The 19,404-nt window shown below is 39.3% G+C and overlaps 1 long non-coding RNA gene across 2 annotated transcripts in view; it reads right to left on the reverse strand.

Annotated features, from left to right (window-relative positions):
* Nucleotides 1-10,191: 10,191 nt before the first annotated feature.
* The window catches only part of LOC129145148 (uncharacterized), a 36,687-nt gene continuing 27,474 nt past the window's right edge, over nucleotides 10,192-19,404 (reverse strand). The window contains exons 2-3 of one of the 2 annotated variants that reach the window (XR_008550282.1): nucleotides 12,385-12,414; nucleotides 10,192-10,267 (exon numbers count right to left, since the gene is read on the reverse strand). This is a non-coding gene — a long non-coding RNA (uncharacterized LOC129145148). Of the gene's footprint in view, nucleotides 10,268-12,056; nucleotides 12,134-12,384; nucleotides 12,415-19,404 lie in introns of those variants that run through there. The other variant, XR_008550281.1, reaches the window with a different exon arrangement.

Genomic DNA, 19,404 nt, shown 5'->3' on the forward strand with positions numbered 1-19,404 from the left:
GCAGAAACATCAATTTAAAGAGTCCAGCAGGAACAACAGAACATAAACCCCTGGGGATGGAGACAGGTGTCTATCTCATTGGGTCTTGGGTTGGAAATAGGTTGTGTACTTGAAGATTTTTTGCTACTACTTTTGTATGCCTTCCAACTTCATGCCATATGGGGAGGGGATACTGGTCCCATGACTCCTTTATGGTGTACTTATTGCTGCTGGTTGATGTAAGCCAGGACTTCTTTCCTGTGATTTTTTTTATTTGAGTTAAAAGTAAATATCCATGCCAACAGCTCCTGGGTTTTGAAATCTGTCATTCATTCATTTTTTTTTAAGATTTATTTTATTTATATAAGAGCTGGGATACAGTCCAGATGCGTGGGAAGGTGAGAGGATTCACCAGAGATAGAGCAGGGAACAGAACAGGCAGACTGATGAAATACACTGCTGAGGGGAGCAGTGGGTGAGACAATAGAGGTCTGCTCACCATGTGGGTTGCTCCAAGGCCGGTGGGGATTGAACCTGCACTGCAGAGGCTATGGACAGCTTCACAGTGCTGTGCTCAACTGCCTGCACCACAGGGAGGCCCTGTCATTCATTCATTTTTACTTGCATTTATTCATTCCAAATTATGTATTACAGATTCACTGTGAATCAGGTACTATGCTAAAAGAAAAAAAATAATTAGTAGTAGAAAAATTAAATAACAGTTGTGCAAATAGGCAAGTTGAAGATAGTGTGATGTGATAGAAAGAGCACCTGAGGAGTCAAAGTGGTTTCATGGGTGTAACTTTTAGTGCTTATGTGAATGGTCCTGATATTAAAAACAGAGATCTTCATATAGAATCACAAGGAACAATAATTAGCCAAAATAGTTTTCAAAAAGCACAAAATTGGAAGATTCACATATTCTGATTTAAACATATTGCAAATCTACAAATAAAAAAAAAAACAAAAAAACAACTGTGGTACTGATATAAAGACAGACATATAGACCAACAGGATAGAATAGACAGCCCAGAAATAAATCTTCACATGTACAGTCAAATGATCTTTGACAAGACTACTCAGGGAGGAAAGGATAGTAACTTCAACAAATATGGCTGGAAAAACTGTATATCTATGCAAAAGAATGCAATTGGACCCTTGTCTTATATGATACCAAAATTTGGGTCAAAGAGGGATTAAAATTAAACATAAGATCTAAAATGATAAAATCTCTAAAAGAAAGCATGAGAGAAAAGTTTAATGATATTGGACTTGGCAATTATTTCTTAAATGCAACAACAAGAGAACTGGCAACAAAAGCAAAAAATAGACAAATGAGACTCTATCAAACTTAAAAACTACTGCGCAATAAAAAACACAATCAGCAGAATAAAAAGTAAACTTTTAGAATTGGAGAAAATATTTGCATATCACATATCTGATAAGAGTTAATATCCAGCGTATCTAAGCCAGCCCTACAACAACAAACCAAATCGGCAAAGGACTTGTGTAGACATTTCTCCAAAGATGATAACAAATGATGAATAAACATGTGAGAAGATGCTCCCCATCACTAGTCACCAGAGAAATGCAAATAAATACCACAAGGTATTACTTCACACACATTAGGAAGGTTGCTATTTAAAAAAGAAGCCAAAACATAGAATAACATTGTCAGTGAGGATGGAGAGGCATTTGAATCCTTGTATACTGTTGGTAGGATTGTAAAATGGTACAACTGGTTATGAAAACAGAATGGCAGGTCCTCAAATAATAAAAAAATAGAAATACCATATGATCTAGCAATCTCCTTTTTGGGTATGTATCCAGATGAACTGAAAGCAGGGTCTGGAGATACCTGCTCACCTATGTTCAGAACAGTAATTGTCATCATAGTCAAGAGGTGGAAATAACTTAAAATTCCTTTAGCAAATGAATGAATTTGGCATATTCACACAGGAAGCATCATTTAGCACTAGAAAGGAAGTCATATACTACAGTATGGATGATTCTTTAGGATATTATGTTAGGTGAAAGAAGCTATCACAAAAGCAAATACTGTATGATTCCACCAATATGAAATATCAAAGGTGTCACATTCATAGAAACAGAAAATAGAATGGTGTTTGCCATGTGAGTAGGAGGGGGAAAGGGAATTATTATTTATTGGGTACTGAGTTTCAGGTCTGCAATATGAAAAGACTGGAGATATGTTTCACAACAATGTGAAGATACTTAACAGAGCCAAACTGTACACTTATAGATGGGTGAGATGATAAATTTCACCATGTATTTTTTACAACAACAACAACAACAACAACAATAATAATAAAACCGTGTCCTTCCTTACACTCAGAATAGACTCTTCTTTAAGTCAGATTGTAAGAAAAGATATTATTCTCAACTAGGTGACTTTTTTTAATGGAGGTGACATTAGTTTATAACACTGTATGTGATTCAGAGTATACGATCACACATCTTCAGATTTACATCACCACACTCCCCACCAAGTCATTCATGGTCCTCCACCATGGTCCATTGGGTGCCCTCCATACTTTGCTCTCCACTCTCCCTCTTCCCCTCTGGTAACAATTTTACAGAAAATTTTTAGGGTTTGTTATTGGCTTGGATTGACCCATTGTTTTATTCCTTTATAGTCTACATATAAGTGAAGCCATGTGATATTTTTTTTTGACTTATTTCACTTAGCATAATCCCCTCCAATGGTTCCATCCATTTAACTAGGGGACTTCATGCTCAAAGCCTCCTTTCCACCTCAGGGGCTGTCTAATTCAGCATGCAGAAAATCTTTTTTTTTTTTTTTTTTTTTTTTATGGTGGGTTGGTTTGGACTTACATTTATAAGAAGGCTATTTCTTATAAATAAGAAAGGGATAAATTGTGGTTAAAAATTCCAAATACACATAACAGTAATTTTACTTCAGAAGATAGGGTTATATGGAGATTGGGCCTAGAAAGGATGTCAAACCTCATCTGGCCTATTCCCATTATCTTGAAGATTTGAGAAGGTGAATGATTGAATCAAGATCACACAAATGGGGACAAAACTAATTTGGGATCCTGAAATAATACAGTAGCTAGGGACAGAAGAGAGTTGAGTTCTAATCCTAGGTATGATACCTTGAATAGGTCACATCTCTTTTTCAGCCTTGGTATTCTCATCTGCTAATGGGGCAATGGTGGGGTAATAGATGGATGATATGATTAATGTCCTTTCCAGAAATAAGAGGCTAGCACATAGACAGTACAGGAGCATTTGTTGAATGAATGAGGCAGACACAGACTCATTCTATGTCTACAATATCTATCAATTTACTATTCATTTAGCATAAGCACTCTCTTCAAGTGCTCATCCTATCTCATTATGAGATTTCTCCTGTCTGAATATCATTTATCTGTTAGTGATTAAACCTGGGTATAGCTAATTATGAAGGTATTTATTTGATCCTCTACTTGCTAATGTCCCATTGGTCAAAGCAATTCTTATGGTCAAGCCCAGAGTCTATGCCAGGGCATGGATAGTAGAGGCTTGATTTTTGGGGAACCTTGAATGCAACAAACTAAAATATCTGGAGAGAGAGAAGGGTTTGTAATCATTAAGATCTTGAATTTAAACATGCCTAAGGCCAAATCTATTCCTAGCTTCCTACGTGTGATCAATAAAATCTCCCTTCCTCATTTTCTTTTCTTTTTTTTTAATAAGGCAATTCCAGTCCCAACTCATGTAAGAATTTTACCTACAACAAAAACTTAAAGAGAAATGAAATCTCTAAGAGTTCTAATCATTCTGGTTGTGAAATATTAGGTTGACTCCAAACTTTCATGTCTCTTTTTACTTTGAAACTAATTAAACGCCTGATAAAAGGAGTCACTGCACATTAGTGATATATCCTCTGCCAGCAGCCATATTCCTCCCAAATATGAAACTGTCATGAAACTGTCTCACTGAAGCAGTGTTAAAAGGTCAGTTTGTTATCCACTTTCCAATGGTTCAAGACACTGCCCCTCTGAAGACAGCCCAGATAGCCTCTGAAAAGCAGTCCCAGGAGGAACAAGCTTAACCACTGTGCCATCATCACATTCTCCATGAAGAAGATAGAAGACAACAACACACTTGAGATTGTTGTGGATGTCAAGACCAATAAGCACCAGATCAAATAGGCTGTGAAAATGCAGAATGGCACTGAAGTGGCCAAGGTCAACACTGATCAGATTGGGATTATCTTAAACTGAGTTTAGCTGGCTAATTCTAAATATGAATTCTTTTCACCATCAAGAAGACCTCAAACAACTGTTACAATGCAGTATAGCTACACTGGTGTAAGTCTGACATGAATAATGTGTCAAACACAAGATGATGCCATCAAGGTAAATAGAAGGTGGTTGCCTTCATTTGGGTTTCTCAGAGGCAGACTTAGAGCCAAAGATTTGTGTGCAAACAGGTTATTTAGGAGGGAATATGAGGTATATTAGAGGCCTGGGAAAGTGAAATATGAAAGGATGCTAATAAAGAGGACATTATGAGGTCAGTTACCACTGCCACCAACTGGTGCTCACTACCTTTGGAGAAATGTGGGGGAACAACATAAAATACGCTTCAGAGTAACCCATTGACAGCCAAGTCTATTCCCACTGCACAGATACAAAGAACAATATCTGTTGCTTTTAAAATGCAAGTCAACAGAGCTCCACATGGGCTATGAACACTTGCAGGCTCTTGTGATAAATGGCTACTGGCCTCCATAGGCAGGTTTAGATTGGCTGCTTCAAAATCCATTCTGCTTTCTGAGTAAAGTTCAGAGTTAATATGGGTGTTAGTGATGGGGGGTGGGGTACGGGAGCAGCTTATCTTCTACTAGCTCCAGGTCATCCCCAAACATGTGGTTTCAAGTGGTTTTGCGCTGGTGAATTAATTTGAAGGAAAACCTTTTCCTGTAGGCAGTTTCTGGGCCCGTCTAAACCAATATGCCTGGATAATAAGTTCTTGGCCCCAAATCACAAAACATTCCTAAAAGACTTTTCCCTCCCTGAAGCTATTTCCATTCCTCTGACTTTTATTCTTTTACTAATATTTTCAAACTTTCAAACTACTGAGCTATATTACCAGAGATAAAAACAAAAACAAAAACCAAACCAAAAGAAAAAACTCATCTGGCTTAGTTGCCAACATTTAATTAGTTATGAATACTTGGTTAGGTGCCTGTGGTTCCCCACTGAGTTAGTTATCAACATTTGAAAAGTATAGGATTTTTATCACCAAGAAAAAAAGAAATACAAAATCGAGATGTCCCATTTTCTTCAAATTTGGGGTATTATAGGGCAAAGATTGATCAGAAGTTATGAAACAATCAACTCCTTTATACAATTTACATGTCCCACTCTGGCAACACTCACACTGACCATTCCACATAATTTCGTGACCAGAAAAGTCACAGAACCCATGTTTGGGAGGCCATTTAGAGTATCAGCATTGTGGAATGTACTGAAAAAGAAATTGGCTGACAATTTCAGCTACACGAATTTAATGCCAGAGTTCTGGGGCAGACATAGGACAGTTGCAAGTTTATTTTTCTATTGTGGGATTTATATATGATCAATTCAGAAATATACTATCCATTCAGTGGGAATTGGACCATGATGATCAAGACTAACTATGAATTATGGGGCAAGAGAATTATACTAGTCCATCTCTGTGGTTTGTTATGAAAACCAAACACACAGAAACCTGCACCCAGAAAAGTCTATAGGAACAAGGTAGTTGCTTTAGCAATCTCAAAAAAGATTTCTTTCTAGATAGACAGTAATACTATGTAACATTTATAGAGTATTTACCTTGTGCTAGGCATGGTTCTAGGTGATTTAACATCAATTTTCAGATTTAACATACACAGAAATTAATGAGGAAGAAAGTGATTGTTTCTGATTTATATGGGAAGAGACTGGGACCCAGAGTGTTTAAGTAATTTGACCAAGGTCACATGGATACCAATTTGTGCCATCAAAGTTTGACTACAGACTTGCAGGACTGCAGAGGTTACTTCTACCCTCTAACTACTCTCTATAGTCTTTTAATTTATTTTGCAGTTCTACAGTCTGGCATCATTTCTGAAATTATTTGCTGCTCTTAAGTTCCCCAATACACAGATGAGATTAGTTCACAGGTAATACGTGACCAATGTTCAGGTCAGAGCTCAGTGACCACTAAGATATAGTGACCAGAACCAGATGCTTAGACAACACTCCACAGCAAGACATTATGAGGTGGAATCTCAGCTCTGCACTTGCATGTACTCAGGGAAGTAAGACTCACCTCCCTCCTCTGAAAAATGAGAATAATATCTATCTCCCAGGACCATTGTGAACTGTAAGGTAACATATGTGAACACCTGGTGGGCAATGGGAAGTCCAAAAATGTTAAATATGCTACCAGTTGAATTGTCTGTTCAACAGTTAAAAACTGTAATTTTGATATTAAAAAAGGCAACTGATGGTTGCCTTTTGGATTTTTCTTTAGGACAAGCTGCTTCATGGGGCCCTGGAAACAATGGTTACCAAGTCTCAACCTGCTTCAATTGAATGTTAAAGTTTGCCTTATTTGGCTCTAACCAACTTCCTGAGGTGAATTTCCAGGGTTGGCGGGTGGCATAGATGGTGAATAATAATCCTTAAACCCTTTGAGGAGCAATGCCTTTTCATGGCACATTGGACTTGACATTTGGGTACACCAAGAGAGATTAGTGTGACTGGATTGTCTGTAAAACCATAACATCACGTCACTCGTAAGCAATAGAATATTTTCTGATTTGGGCTGAGTTCTGTGTTGTTTCTCTGTATTGGGAATGTTCTGTGTGCACAGACCTCAGTTTTCTTAACCTCCATTCTGACTAAAGATTAAACTTGGGGATTTTCTCAATGATATCAATTTGCCTGTAACTTTAATTTTTTTGAGTGCCCAGCTCCTCAATTTCCTACTTTTTCCTCTTATAACCAAGGTACAAACTGTTCATTTGTACTAAATCCACCTTCCATTGATAGTCTTATAAAATAATGATCTTAAGTTTAGGACTAAGTGTGAGTTCCAGAGATTTAAATGTTTTGACCCTTATCTCTACTAACTGGGCTTCTGGCTTCTGAGCTAGTGTGCATCTTTACCCACTATAAACAAAAAGGGTCTTGATTAAGCTCTGCTCATGAAGAGATTTATACACTGCATTTTGCTTCTGAAAGTGAAAGAGGTTGACTTCTCATTACCTCCACCAGTAGCCTCAACACCATATCCTTACTGGCCTTTCTGCATCTTCCTTGCCTTTACTATTAATCTTTTCTTCACAAAGAAGCCAGAGGATCACATTAAAAGTTGGTTAGATCATAACATTGCTCATTTCAAAATCCTGCAACGACCCTTGCTTTATTCCAATAAATGAGAGAATTCTTGCAATGACTGCTGGCCCGCTATATTCTCCTCCACACCCTCGACAGATATTTTGTTCCAAACATGATGGTGGTATCCTTACTGTTTCTTGCATGCTCCCAGTCTCAAGGTCTGTGAACTATATTTCCTCTCACTGACTTTCTTTCCCATATTTGCTTGACTCTATCTCCATAAGCTTTACTCAGATGTCACCTCCTACCCTGAGGCTTACCATGAATGACCACTTATTGAAGTTGCAAATGCATGACTCTGCTGTATTTTTCTCCATGGCACCTATCATTATGTGTTAATTTTCTTAGCCCGCCACAACAAGATAATATAGACTGGGTGGCTTAAACAAAGAAAACTATTTTTCTACAATTTTGGAAGCTAGAAATCCATAATCAAGGCACTAATAAATTCTGTTTCTGGAGAGCTGTCTTATTGGCTTGAAAGGGCAGCTGCCTTTTCTCTATATTTCCATGTGGCCTTCCTTTGGTGCTTGTAAATGGAGGCAGAGTAGATGGGGGGCAAATTCTCCAGTGTCTTTTCTTATAAGATCGCTAATCTTATGGGATCAGGGCCCCCACCTTTAATATATCATCTAACCACTTTACCTCCTCAGAGGCCCATTTCCAAATTCAGTTACACTGATGATTAGGATTTCAACGTAGGAATTTTGACAGGACAAATTCAGTACACAATACCATCTGATTAATATCATTCCATATGAATTCTTTTTTGGGGGTTTGTTTTATGAATTCTCCCACTAGAATTAAAACAAGAGTTTTGATCTGTTCTGTTTACTGCCTACAGTAAGACCTGGCTCATCATAAGTACTCAATAAATATTTGTTAAATGAATGAAATATCTAGCCTTTACATCATAGGCAGCCTTAAACTGCATGCTCCCAGCATTCCTGATTCCTGGTATTTCCACACTTGGCAACCCTCCCCACTTGATTATGGCATACCTAACAATTTACTTCTAGTCTATACTTGATACGGACTAGATCAAGTGAAAACAGTAATAGGGTAGGTTATAAAAGGACTCTGACTTCTGTCTGTCTTGACCTCTCTTATTCTCTCACTTGCTCAGTCTGATGGAAGTCAGCGGCCATGTTATGAGAGGCCCACATGGCAAGAACTAGGGGGACCTCTAAAAAACCTAATCCTGCCACAACCATGTGGTGAGTAAGGAGAGAATCTTCCCTTGGTCAAACTTTCGGATGAGACCATCTCCCAGGTGGCAACCTCATTGCAGCCTTGGGAGAAACCTTGAAGCAGAGGCACCTAGATAGGCTGGGCACAGACTCCTGACACGCAGTAATTATAAAATGATGTTGTTTTAAAATCTTTTAAAAGCTGCAAAGTTTTGGAGTAAACTTTTTATGCAGCAATGTGAGCATAACTTAAAACAGAACTGAGGATCACATCTTCAGAAACAGAAATCTGAAATCCCAAATTCTGGGAATGATCATTTGAAATTGGGGCTGCCCTAATAATTTGCAGTCATTCAATTACTGTAGGCCTAATGCATACGAATTCAGGTACTTATCTATTTTTATAAGGTTCTAAAGGAGGAGTCAATAAACTATGGCCCACAAGCAAGCTCTCTGTTTTTGTGAGCAATGTTTTACTGGAACACAGACAAGCCCATTCATTTACATATCCTCTATGGCTGTTTCCTCAGAACTGAGTAATGGTGATAGGTGCCACCTGACCAGCAAGCCTCAAGTTCTTATCTGCCCTTTAAAAAAAATTTTTGTTGACTCTATCTCCACAGAGGCAAAAATAAAGAATTCTTGATATCATGATCTTGAGTGCTTTCCGAGGAGTCCACTCTTTGTGGTCTTCCTCTACAAGTCTTTAAAAGTAAACTGGGCTGAATACTCCTGCCTATCAATGGAAGCAGGATTGCCAAGTGGTTGAAAGCAGTGGCTTTTAAACTTTACTACAAAGGATACCATATATATAAATCGCACACATATATAATATGAAATAAATGTATCACAGACAAACAGATATTCTTCATGTAGCATGTCTTCTGTTGCTTTCTATTTTATTTCATGTTATTACAAAGTGCTGGTTTCTCCTATTCAATCCATCTGCATAATGGGACTGCGGAAGGATTGTAACTTGCTGGATTAGCACCCTGGTCTAGGGCTAGGTTTGTGGAATTAGGCAAACTGGTCCTTTGAGTTCAACTCTGACTTTCACTAACTGTGGATTACTGGGCTGGGGACCTGACTTCTCTGAACCTCATTCTTTTCATTAGTGAGCTGGAGGATTACCTAGCGGCAGGGGGTGTATGTAAATTGGGATGTGCTCCGCAGATGATAATACTGCCATAAAAATAACTGCGAAAGCAAGAGATACCCTAGTCCCATTTGCATATTTGATTAGTTTATGGCACTTCCAACATGGATGAAAGAGACATCCTCCCAACGAACCTACTGACAGAGAACTGACTTAAGTCTATGGAATCAGTGTTCCTTTACTGAGGTTCAGACAGAAGTATCTTACTAACCAAAAGGCTGAGCATTAATTGGCATGGAATACCGCAGGCAGCCTATAAACAGCTGCCCTTTGTCAAATGGTTAAGGAAACTCCCTCCTTTTCCTTCAATCCCATAGCCATTACAACTGCCAATCACTGAATTCTCAGGAAAGGTGAGTGTTTAACTCAAAGAGTGAATCACAATTATCTCAGCTAGAAAAAATTTTCTCATTCACCCTCTTTTGTGAAGGGAAATTTGGTTTTACCTTTAAAGTTTTTCCACATTTTCTCCACAGTTGCTTCTAATTCTCTCCCTGTGCCTCAGACTGCTGCCAATGTTTACATCTTAGAGTCCACTTCTGTTGAGAAAGCACGTCAAAATGCTCAAAATCTGCCTTTGTCCATTGCTGCATTTCCCCCAGTCCTTTAAAAGCACCCAACGCCAGGAGCTCCCTGCATGAGCTTTACAGCACACCATTTTTCACTCCCAATTACAGGAATGGCAGGCCCGACCCTGAGTTCAAAGGGAAAAGCAGGAGAAACTCAATCAGCTGTAGCTCATTCGCTGCCAAACCCACGTCACACCCTCCCGGAGGAATCAAACCTACTTTAGCCTCTCTAGAGCTGGGGTAACAACTGCCTAGGATCCCTTCTTTCAGAAACAATTTATAGCCAAAGTCAAGCCTACTTTAGCCTCTCTGGAGCTGGGGTAACAACTGCCTAGGATCCCTTCTTTCAGAAACAATTTACAGCCAAAGCCCTGGTCTTGTTGTCTTCTTATGCAATCCCTCAAATTTGAATCAAAGTTCCACCCCAACAAGTCATTTCATTACCACCAACTCTAGACTAGACAATGAAAAATTTTCCTTAGATAGTGGCTAGTTTCTGAAGAACTTCCAAACCCTTCTTGGGGTCCCTGAACAAGCATAATGGTACCACTTTTTCTGGACTGCTGCTTGTGGGGGTAACATCTTCCTTCCTTCTCCCCTCTCTTGTGGGATATTTTCAAGAATCCCACAATTGAAGGCTGTGGAAGGAGCTTAATTTTCCACTTTATCCCCTGCCCTGGGGATAGGAGGAGGAACATTATTGTTCTGCTCTCGCTCTAGCTATTCTGTGGTGTTTCTTGAAGCCATAGGAAGCTATCTGTCTTTCCAAGTAGAAAAAAATCATCCTGGATAGATTTTATGTGCCCATGCTGGGTTCTGGGGCATCATCAATTGATTGAATACTCATAGGCGGATGGATTTTTATATGATATATGTTGGGGGCAGGAATGGGCACAGTGTAGGTTCTCTAATCCAGCAGACAGGGTAAAGGAGGAGTCCTGGAGCCCTCGGTGGCTTTTGCAGGTTTTTATTGGGATTTACCAGGCACACAGCAGGCAGAGGTGCCGGCAGAGGTGCCAGCAGAGGCCTGCCAGCCTCCCAGCCCCCAGCCAGTCTTCACTCTTTCTGGGCTCTCCGGCATTCTCTGGTGTTCTCTCTGCTTCTCTGCTCTTCTCGTGGTTCTGCTCTCTGCTGGTGTCCCCATGATGCCACCCTTATAAGCCCAGTCTTAGCCCAGATGAATCCCATCTACATATGCCCACACCCTACTCCAGGTGCCTGCCATCAGGCATGCATTCAGGACCACAGGGTTCCATCATCTATCCTACAATATAAAATAGGGCTTCTCTGTCACCCATTGAGTGACCCTTCATTCAGTCAGCTCATCTTCATGGACCTCAAAGTTCTCATACTATAAGATGATTAGTTTATCTGCTATAGTGGCTTCCCTAGCAACTAGTTACATGGTAATGGCTGCTTGGCGGCATTGTCTAGAAAACATCTGTTGGGCCACAGTTAGGCTTAATAATTCATTCTGCCTTAGATGAGGGTGAGAGGAATTATATTACCCATCACATATGTGCAATCTCTAAACTAAATGCCCTGTTAATTATTCCCAATTCTAGATTTCTTTGATTCTATAATCTTATATGACTGCTATTGAGATCTATCTCAAGTTAATCTGTTTTAAGTATTTGCCTTTGTGCCAATGAGACCGGAGAGATGGAAAAGGAAAAAAAAAAAAAAATCCCTGATCTTCCAAATTCACACTGCCCTTTGAGTAATGAAGACTCAAAAATGTGGTCTACTGCTTCTCTTTGAACCAAAGCATTTTAATTAACTGCAGGAATTGGAGAAGATGAATTCTTTTGTTAAAGCATAGTCCTTGTTCTTGTCCTAAAATGGAGAAAATAATGCTTATCTCCATTTCAGTGCACCAAGTCATTGTGTACAAAATTCTGATTTAAAGAACAACCTTCTAATATTATTTAATAAAAAATTAAATTAAAAATAATTTAAAGATTTTCATTCTGAAATGAGGACAATAGAAAAACTAGAATTAAAGCAAGTAATAGGATGTACTTCTGCACTTTTTTGAAAAATAACAAAATGAAACATTGAAACTTCTCAGCATCAGTCACACATACCTGAGGTGACTCTTTGGGAGGGCTGAACTCCTAAATAGGAAGAAAAAAATAATGCCATAAATGGTAAGCAAAAGAATGAATAGTCGGTTTAACTGACAGTTACCATGCATGCCATTCATGAATTACTAATTTTTCAAACATTTAGAATGAGACCATATTTTATATAAAAATGATTTGGAGTAAAATCTAATCTTGCTTTGGTGGTTTGAAGACTCTCCAAAATTTTGCAGTTTCCCTGGTCCATCAAATCAAACACCAGTGAGAAGGTGTAACTGGGCTGTCTTTCCTGACCCTATTTAATAAACACTGGAGTACTAGATGACATTTTGTTTGTCAGTTTTCAAATAAGTAGCTTGTATGAAACAGAAAAAAAATGTTACTGATTTGAAGTTACCTAGATTCCTTATGACACATTTACTGTACCTTTTACAGTTGAGTGTCCAGTTCTGATCTTTAAGGGGCTATTCTTTATAAAATTCTGCTGTCATAGCGATTTAGAAGTGTATCACACCTAAACAATGCACACATACTATATTACATTCATGTGAACAAGATGGTTTCTCTATTTCCCCTCTAATAATGGGTGTGGGGGGAGGTGGAAAATGACCCGCTAAGACACTAATGTTCTCCAGGTGTGTGAGATAGCCTCAGAGACTGGAGCCAAGCCAGCTTTACAGGGCCTCGAAGATGGAAACTTTCCCATCACATACATCTTTGGTTGCCTCTACTGAACTCTTTAGTTCAGACCTTTCTCTGAGTAATAGAAGCTTAACATAACTTATAAATAGTACTTATTTATGAGCCTGGCATGTTCTGGAAATGACGGGTGCGGAGGTAAATGGATGTGTAATTATCTAAACTGGTTGGCATGGGAGAGGTGAACACACACACAGTATGGCAGAGTGCAGAGGAGGGGAGCCTGGTCTGTGTCGACTTCAGTTACTCTGAGTATGTCTCAGCTTGAGATCACTCTGTCTGTCCCCACAAACTCATAATTCCAGATATGAAAGCAGATCACATGCAAATTATGGGGGCCAACATGACTTGTGAGAACCTAAATTCCTTCAAATCAATCTTAGACAACAGTCCCCACAGCCTGATTCTGACTCTAACTGCATAATCTTAGGCAAGTCATGTGATGTCCTGTTCTGTAAATGAGCACTTGGAAGAAAAAATGGGGCTGTCACCCATTAGTAAGAGTGTCTGAGCAGACAATGTAATACCCAAACACGATTTAGAGGGGGCCCTCACCAAAGGGTATCTGGCAAATAGCGCCTAGCCCTGTGTGACATCAGCATATACTACCCCAGTGGTTCATTTCCCAGGCTGTTCAGTGAAACCACCTGGGCATTTTTGAAGCTATATCCATGGCCAGGGCAAAACTGCATAATAAAATAGAACTTTTTGGTGTTTGAGGAACAACTGCTTTAGTCTGATGTCAGTAACCACTGAATGCCTGATTTCATGTTCACCAATATTCTCATCAATATTTGACTCCCCACACTGATTTAAGGGGAGACACAAGTATTGGCTAAAATGACTGAGAATTTTTGGAGCCTTGCTATTTATAAATCTCACTGTAAATTCATGAATTGGCCTTCTCTTCCCTCTACATCTATCCTGTGAATGGAGGTAATGTGAGTCAGCTCCTGAGACGTGTGCTTCCTGTCAGTGTGGGGATACATCATGTGTCAAAGCTGCAATGCTGGGGACAGAGGCTGGTCTTGCTGATGGCACAAAGCTGATGCCTGCCAGTCAGGCTTCTCAGGAGGTAGGCTGCTACCTGTTCCCATGAGAAAAATGTATGTGCCCATGCATTGCTTTGTGTGTAGCTAGTGAATGTGCGTTACCCTTCCCATACTTTCAGGCAGGATTTCCCTTTTTATTCTTCTGTTCCTTAGATAAACAACTTTTTTTTTTTTTTTAAAGAGAACTTGGACTATTTATATGACTCTTTCAGCAATTATCTTCTATGACTGGGTTTAGTATTTCTAAGAGGAGTCTCACCCACCCCTATAAAGAGACTGATTTTCTCTAGAATTCCCCTGTGTCATTCTACAATGTTCTTCGTAAAGTCTTTGTAAAAAGAAATATGCTACCTCGCTCTGGCCATCCACTAACCTACCTAGTCAAAATAGAACTCATTAAAGGCATGCGTATCCTGCAAAGTCAAAATCACATAATCACAAGATACAGATATATTAGGGGAAATTGTATCTCAAGATAAAGATTCAAACTTCTCAGAATTTGTCCCTGTCCAAGTGTGGCCATAGCCTGAGTAAATTTTTCTTCCCAGCTGATAAAGTTGTCTTTAAAAAAGTGGTAAAAAGATATAAAATTACCATTTAAACCATTTTAACTGTTCTGTTCATTAACATTAAATACATTCACATCATTTTGTGACCATCACTACTATCCATCTCCAAACTATGTTTTTAAACAGAAACTCTATCCATTAAACAATAACCTCCATTCCTGTTTTCCCCCCAGCCCCTGGCAGTCCCCATTCTACTTTCTGTCTCTATGAATCTTACTACTCTAGGTTCCTCAGATAAGTAGAATTATATATTTTTTGTTCTTTTGTGACTGGTTTATTTCACTTAGATTAATATCCTCAAGTGTAGGGGCAGGACAGAGCCACTGAGCAGGTTTTCTGATCCAGCAGACGGGGGTAAGGGAGGAGTCAGAGTCCTGGAGCCCTCAGTGGTTTTTGCAGGCTTTTATTGGGATTACCAGGCACATGGCAGGCAGGGGTGCCGGGAGGCTGGCAGGCCTCCCAGCCCCCAGCAAGTCTTCACTCTTCCTGGGTTCTCCGGCCTTCTCTCTGCTTCTCTGCTCTCAGCTTCTGCTTCTCTCTTTCTACTGCTTCTCTTTGCGTCTCTGCTTCTTTTCTTCTGCTGGCGTCCCTGTGATGCCACCCTTAAAAGCCCAGTCTCAGCCCAGGTGAATCCCATCTACCTATGCCCACACCCTACTCCAGGTGCCCGCCATTAGGCATGCATTCAGGACCGCAGGGTTCTGTCATCTGTCCTAATGGTGGGAGGGCAGAAAAGCCTGATACTTTTACCTTACCCTACATCAAGTTTCATCCATGTTAGAGCATTTGTCAGAATTTCCTTTCTTTTTAAGGCTGAATAATATTCCTTTGTATGTATGTACCATATTGGGTTTATCTATTCATCCACTGTGGATGTTTTCCACCCAAATTGGTTATTGTGAATAATGCTATGGATAATGTTAAGAGCATGGGTATACAAATATCTGTTCAATTTTTGGGATATACCCAGATGTGGAGTTACTAGATCATATAATAATTATATGTTCAATATTTTTAGGACCTGACATACTGTTTTCAACAGCGGTTGCATCATTTTACATTCCTACCAGCAAGGCACAAGATTTCCAACTTCTCTATTTGTTTGCCAACACATGCTATTTTCTGGTTTTTGGTAACATTCTAATGGGTGTGAAACACTATCTCAAAGTGTTTTGATATGCCCTGCTGATTAATGTTGAGGAACTTTTTATATGTTTATTGACCATTTGCATATAATTTTGAGAAATATCCATTCCAGTCTTTTGCCCATTTTAGCATTAGGTCATTTCATTTTGTTGTTGTTAAGTTTTAGGAAATTTTTATAAATTTTTTATAAATTTTTATAAACATATGGTTTGCACATTTTCCCATTCTTGTGAGTTGCCCTTTCATTCTGTTGATGGTATCCTTTCATGCAGTCATTTTTAATTTTAATGAAATCCAATTTATTTTTTCTTTTGTTATCTGTACTTTTGCTGTTATATCTAAGAACTCAAAGGCAGGTTTGACATTGTTAAACTTTTCATCTAAGAATTGTATGGTGGGGCCTTTCTGGTGGTGCAGCAGTTTGAGCGCAGCACTGTGAAGCTGTCCACAGCTTCTGCAGCACTGGTTTGATTGCCGGGCAGCCAGGGACATTCCCACATGTAGCAGCAGACCTCTCCTGTCTCGCCTGCTACTCCCCTTGACAGTGTACTTTGGTCCTTCTGCCTGTTCTGCAGCCTTCTCTGTCTCTGGTGAATTCTCTCACCTTCCCACACCTCTGGCTCGTACCCCAGTGCTTGTATAAATAAATAAATCTTAAAAAAAAAAGACTTTTCTGGTGTAAGCTCATATATATATGTCTTTAACACATTTTGAGCTAATTTTTGTATGATGATGCTGATATCCTTGTTTAAAATGAGTTGATTACAGACACAAGAGTTTATATCTGGTTATGCTATTCTATTCCGTTGATCTATATCTGCTATTATGCCAGTACTGTACTGTTTTGATTACTGTAGCTTTGTAATATGTTTTGAAGCCAGAAAGTATGAGAACTCTAACATTCTTCTTTTTATTTTTTTACTATTATTTTTTAAAGATTTATTTATTTATACAAGCACTGGGTACAGTCAGAAGCATGGGAGGGTGAGAGAATTCACCAGAGCCAGAGCGGGGAATAGATCAGGTAGACTGACAAAATACACTGCTGAGGGGAGCAGCGGGCGCGGCAGGAGAGGTCTGTAGTGCCATGTAGGACCCTCGCCAGTGGCTGGGGATTGAACTGGCGCTGCAGAGGCTGCAGGCAGCTTCACAGCCCAGCACTCAAGCGCTGCACCACCAGGGGAGGCCCCATTCTTCTTTTTAAAGATTGCCTTGATTATTTGGAGTTTTCTGATGTAACATAAGAATTTTAGGATGGATTCTTCTATTTAGCAAAAAAAAAAAAAAGTCATTAGGGTTTTGATAGGAATTGCACTGAACTTTTATATCACTTAAGGTAGTTTAGACATTATAAATATTATTTCTTCCAGTCCATGAACATGGATGTCTTCATTTATTGGCGTCTTCTTTAATTTCTCTAGACAACATTTCGTAGTTTTAGTGTATAAGTCTTTCTCCTCCTTGATTAAGTTTACTTCTGAGTTTTATTCTTAAAATTTTTGCCTAGCTTAGGCCAATGGAGTGGTCCCTAAGCAGGAAGGGAAGACAGCATCTACCATGATGCAAATATGGGAAGTCAAGAGGAGGCATACTGAAAGCAATAAAAAGGTAGACACTCTTACATCAAATGTGAATTGCTTATTTCCCAGAAAAGCTGCCAGCTTAAGACTAGAATGTTCTTGATGTGAAACACAACAGGAGCTGTCAGGCAAATGTGTTAGTATCTGGTGCCTGTAGTGATAGAGAATGACATAGATTATTGTTCTTGGCCAGGTTTCTGGATAGTTTTTTAGCTGCAAGCTTTTATTTGATATTCGCTATCATTGTTGTCCATTACTGTGAGGCAGGACCTATGCTGGAAGCCAACTTTTACTAGAGAGGAGTGAGATTACACAAGCTTGTCATGTCTGGGTACCTCAGTGGCTCTTTTCCTTTTTGCTATTAAGATGCCAAGTCTTCCAAGGATGCCTGATTAGTTTTGCAGAGGGAAGAATCCACTGTTATTACTTTTTCATGTCTTGTATTTAACATGCCCCCTTGTAGTACAAGCTCTCCTGTGATCTATCACAGGTCAGAATGTGAGTTATGAGTCCCCAGCTGAAAATTGGAGTGTGTAACTGCGTCATGGTCCATTTCTGAACTGTAGGCCCAATCTCTAAGGAGGCAACTGAAAAATCCTTATGGATTTCAATGTTTTATAGTGTTGATTTTTTTTTTCCTCTTAGAGCTGATGGTAATTTAAGATTATATTGAAACCTCAAAGGAAGAGAGCAGTAAGAAGTAGATAGACAGCTCCCCAGCAGGCTTCTGACAGGATGTGGAACTTCTGATTTATTTTCATAGTGATGGTGATGGAGTGGGAGGAGGGAAAAGAGAAATCATTAAGCAGAGATTCAAGGGAGGCCTTGGGAATGATTCTGCATATGGGTAGCTTGCTTGTTTGCTTTATTTAATGTGGATAGCTTTAAACCTGGCTTATGTCTATCATCCCAATTCTAGGCAACATTGTCACCCATTCTACAAATAATACCAATGAAACATTAGTAGAAATGTTATCATCTGGCAACATGTCAGTTTAGTTTGGTTTTATCAGCATAATGTAATCTACAAAATGATTAACTCTTATGGCAGTTTTTCTGTTCCTGCTGGTAAAAATGATTCCATTATAGCACTAAATCTATTTTAAGGTGTAAATGATGATTGGCTGACTAACAGTAAATACTGGCTTCTATATCAATATGTGACAAAATGACAGCTACTTGTTTATGCATAAGTGTCTTCCCTGAACATTCGCACCGTTCCTTGAGTTTGGACCATTTCTTTCTTCATCTTTACATATCAGAGTCTTATATATTGCCCATTAAATAAACTGATTTATTCAATGGGTTTTGAGTCCCATTATAAGTCAGATGTTAATACAGAGATGATTAAGACAATCTTTTATCTCAGTGAAGCAATGAGTGGTAGTGGAGATGAGCAATTTTATAAAGCAGTTAATAAAAATACAGTTCAGCCATAAAGGCTAAAACAGTGCGCGTGCTAGTGTTGATGAATACAAGTAGAACTTAGAGTGGCTAGTGTAGCTTAGTTAACCATTCTTCATGTTTGGAGCTGGAGGTGGTGGTGGTAAATGTCAGCTCTGAGGCTTCCCCTGGCAAACCAAGTTAGAAAGTTCCTGGTGTCCTCTTCTTCCTGAAGTAATCCAGGAGGAAATGCCAAAGGAACAGTTTGGTTTTATAGTCTATGGGCCCCTAACAGGCTGTGGGAAACACTAAGGGAAATCTCATCCTGAGCTTTCACATCTTCCTGCACGTGACTGGAGGAAAGTTAAGACTCCCTGGCTGTAGGGGCCTGCTTTGAAAAGTTGCACTCTCAGATGTTCTGTCAGCTTGCAAGGTAGGGATGTCTCCTGCTAAAAAGGAGAGAAGGAGGGAGGGAGGAACAGAGATAGAGAGCAAGGGAGGGAGGGGAGTAGGGTAGAAAGGAAGGAGAGAGAAGAAAGAGGGAGACAGGCAAGCAATTCCCTTTTCTTTATTGTGTCCTTTCTCTCTAGGAAT

The sequence above is a fragment of the Talpa occidentalis genome, unplaced genomic scaffold (genome assembly GCF_014898055.3).
Source record: "Talpa occidentalis isolate TD23 unplaced genomic scaffold, MPIMG_talOcc4v2.1 talOcc4.9, whole genome shotgun sequence".
NCBI classification, from domain to species: domain Eukaryota; kingdom Metazoa; phylum Chordata; class Mammalia; order Eulipotyphla; family Talpidae; genus Talpa; species Talpa occidentalis.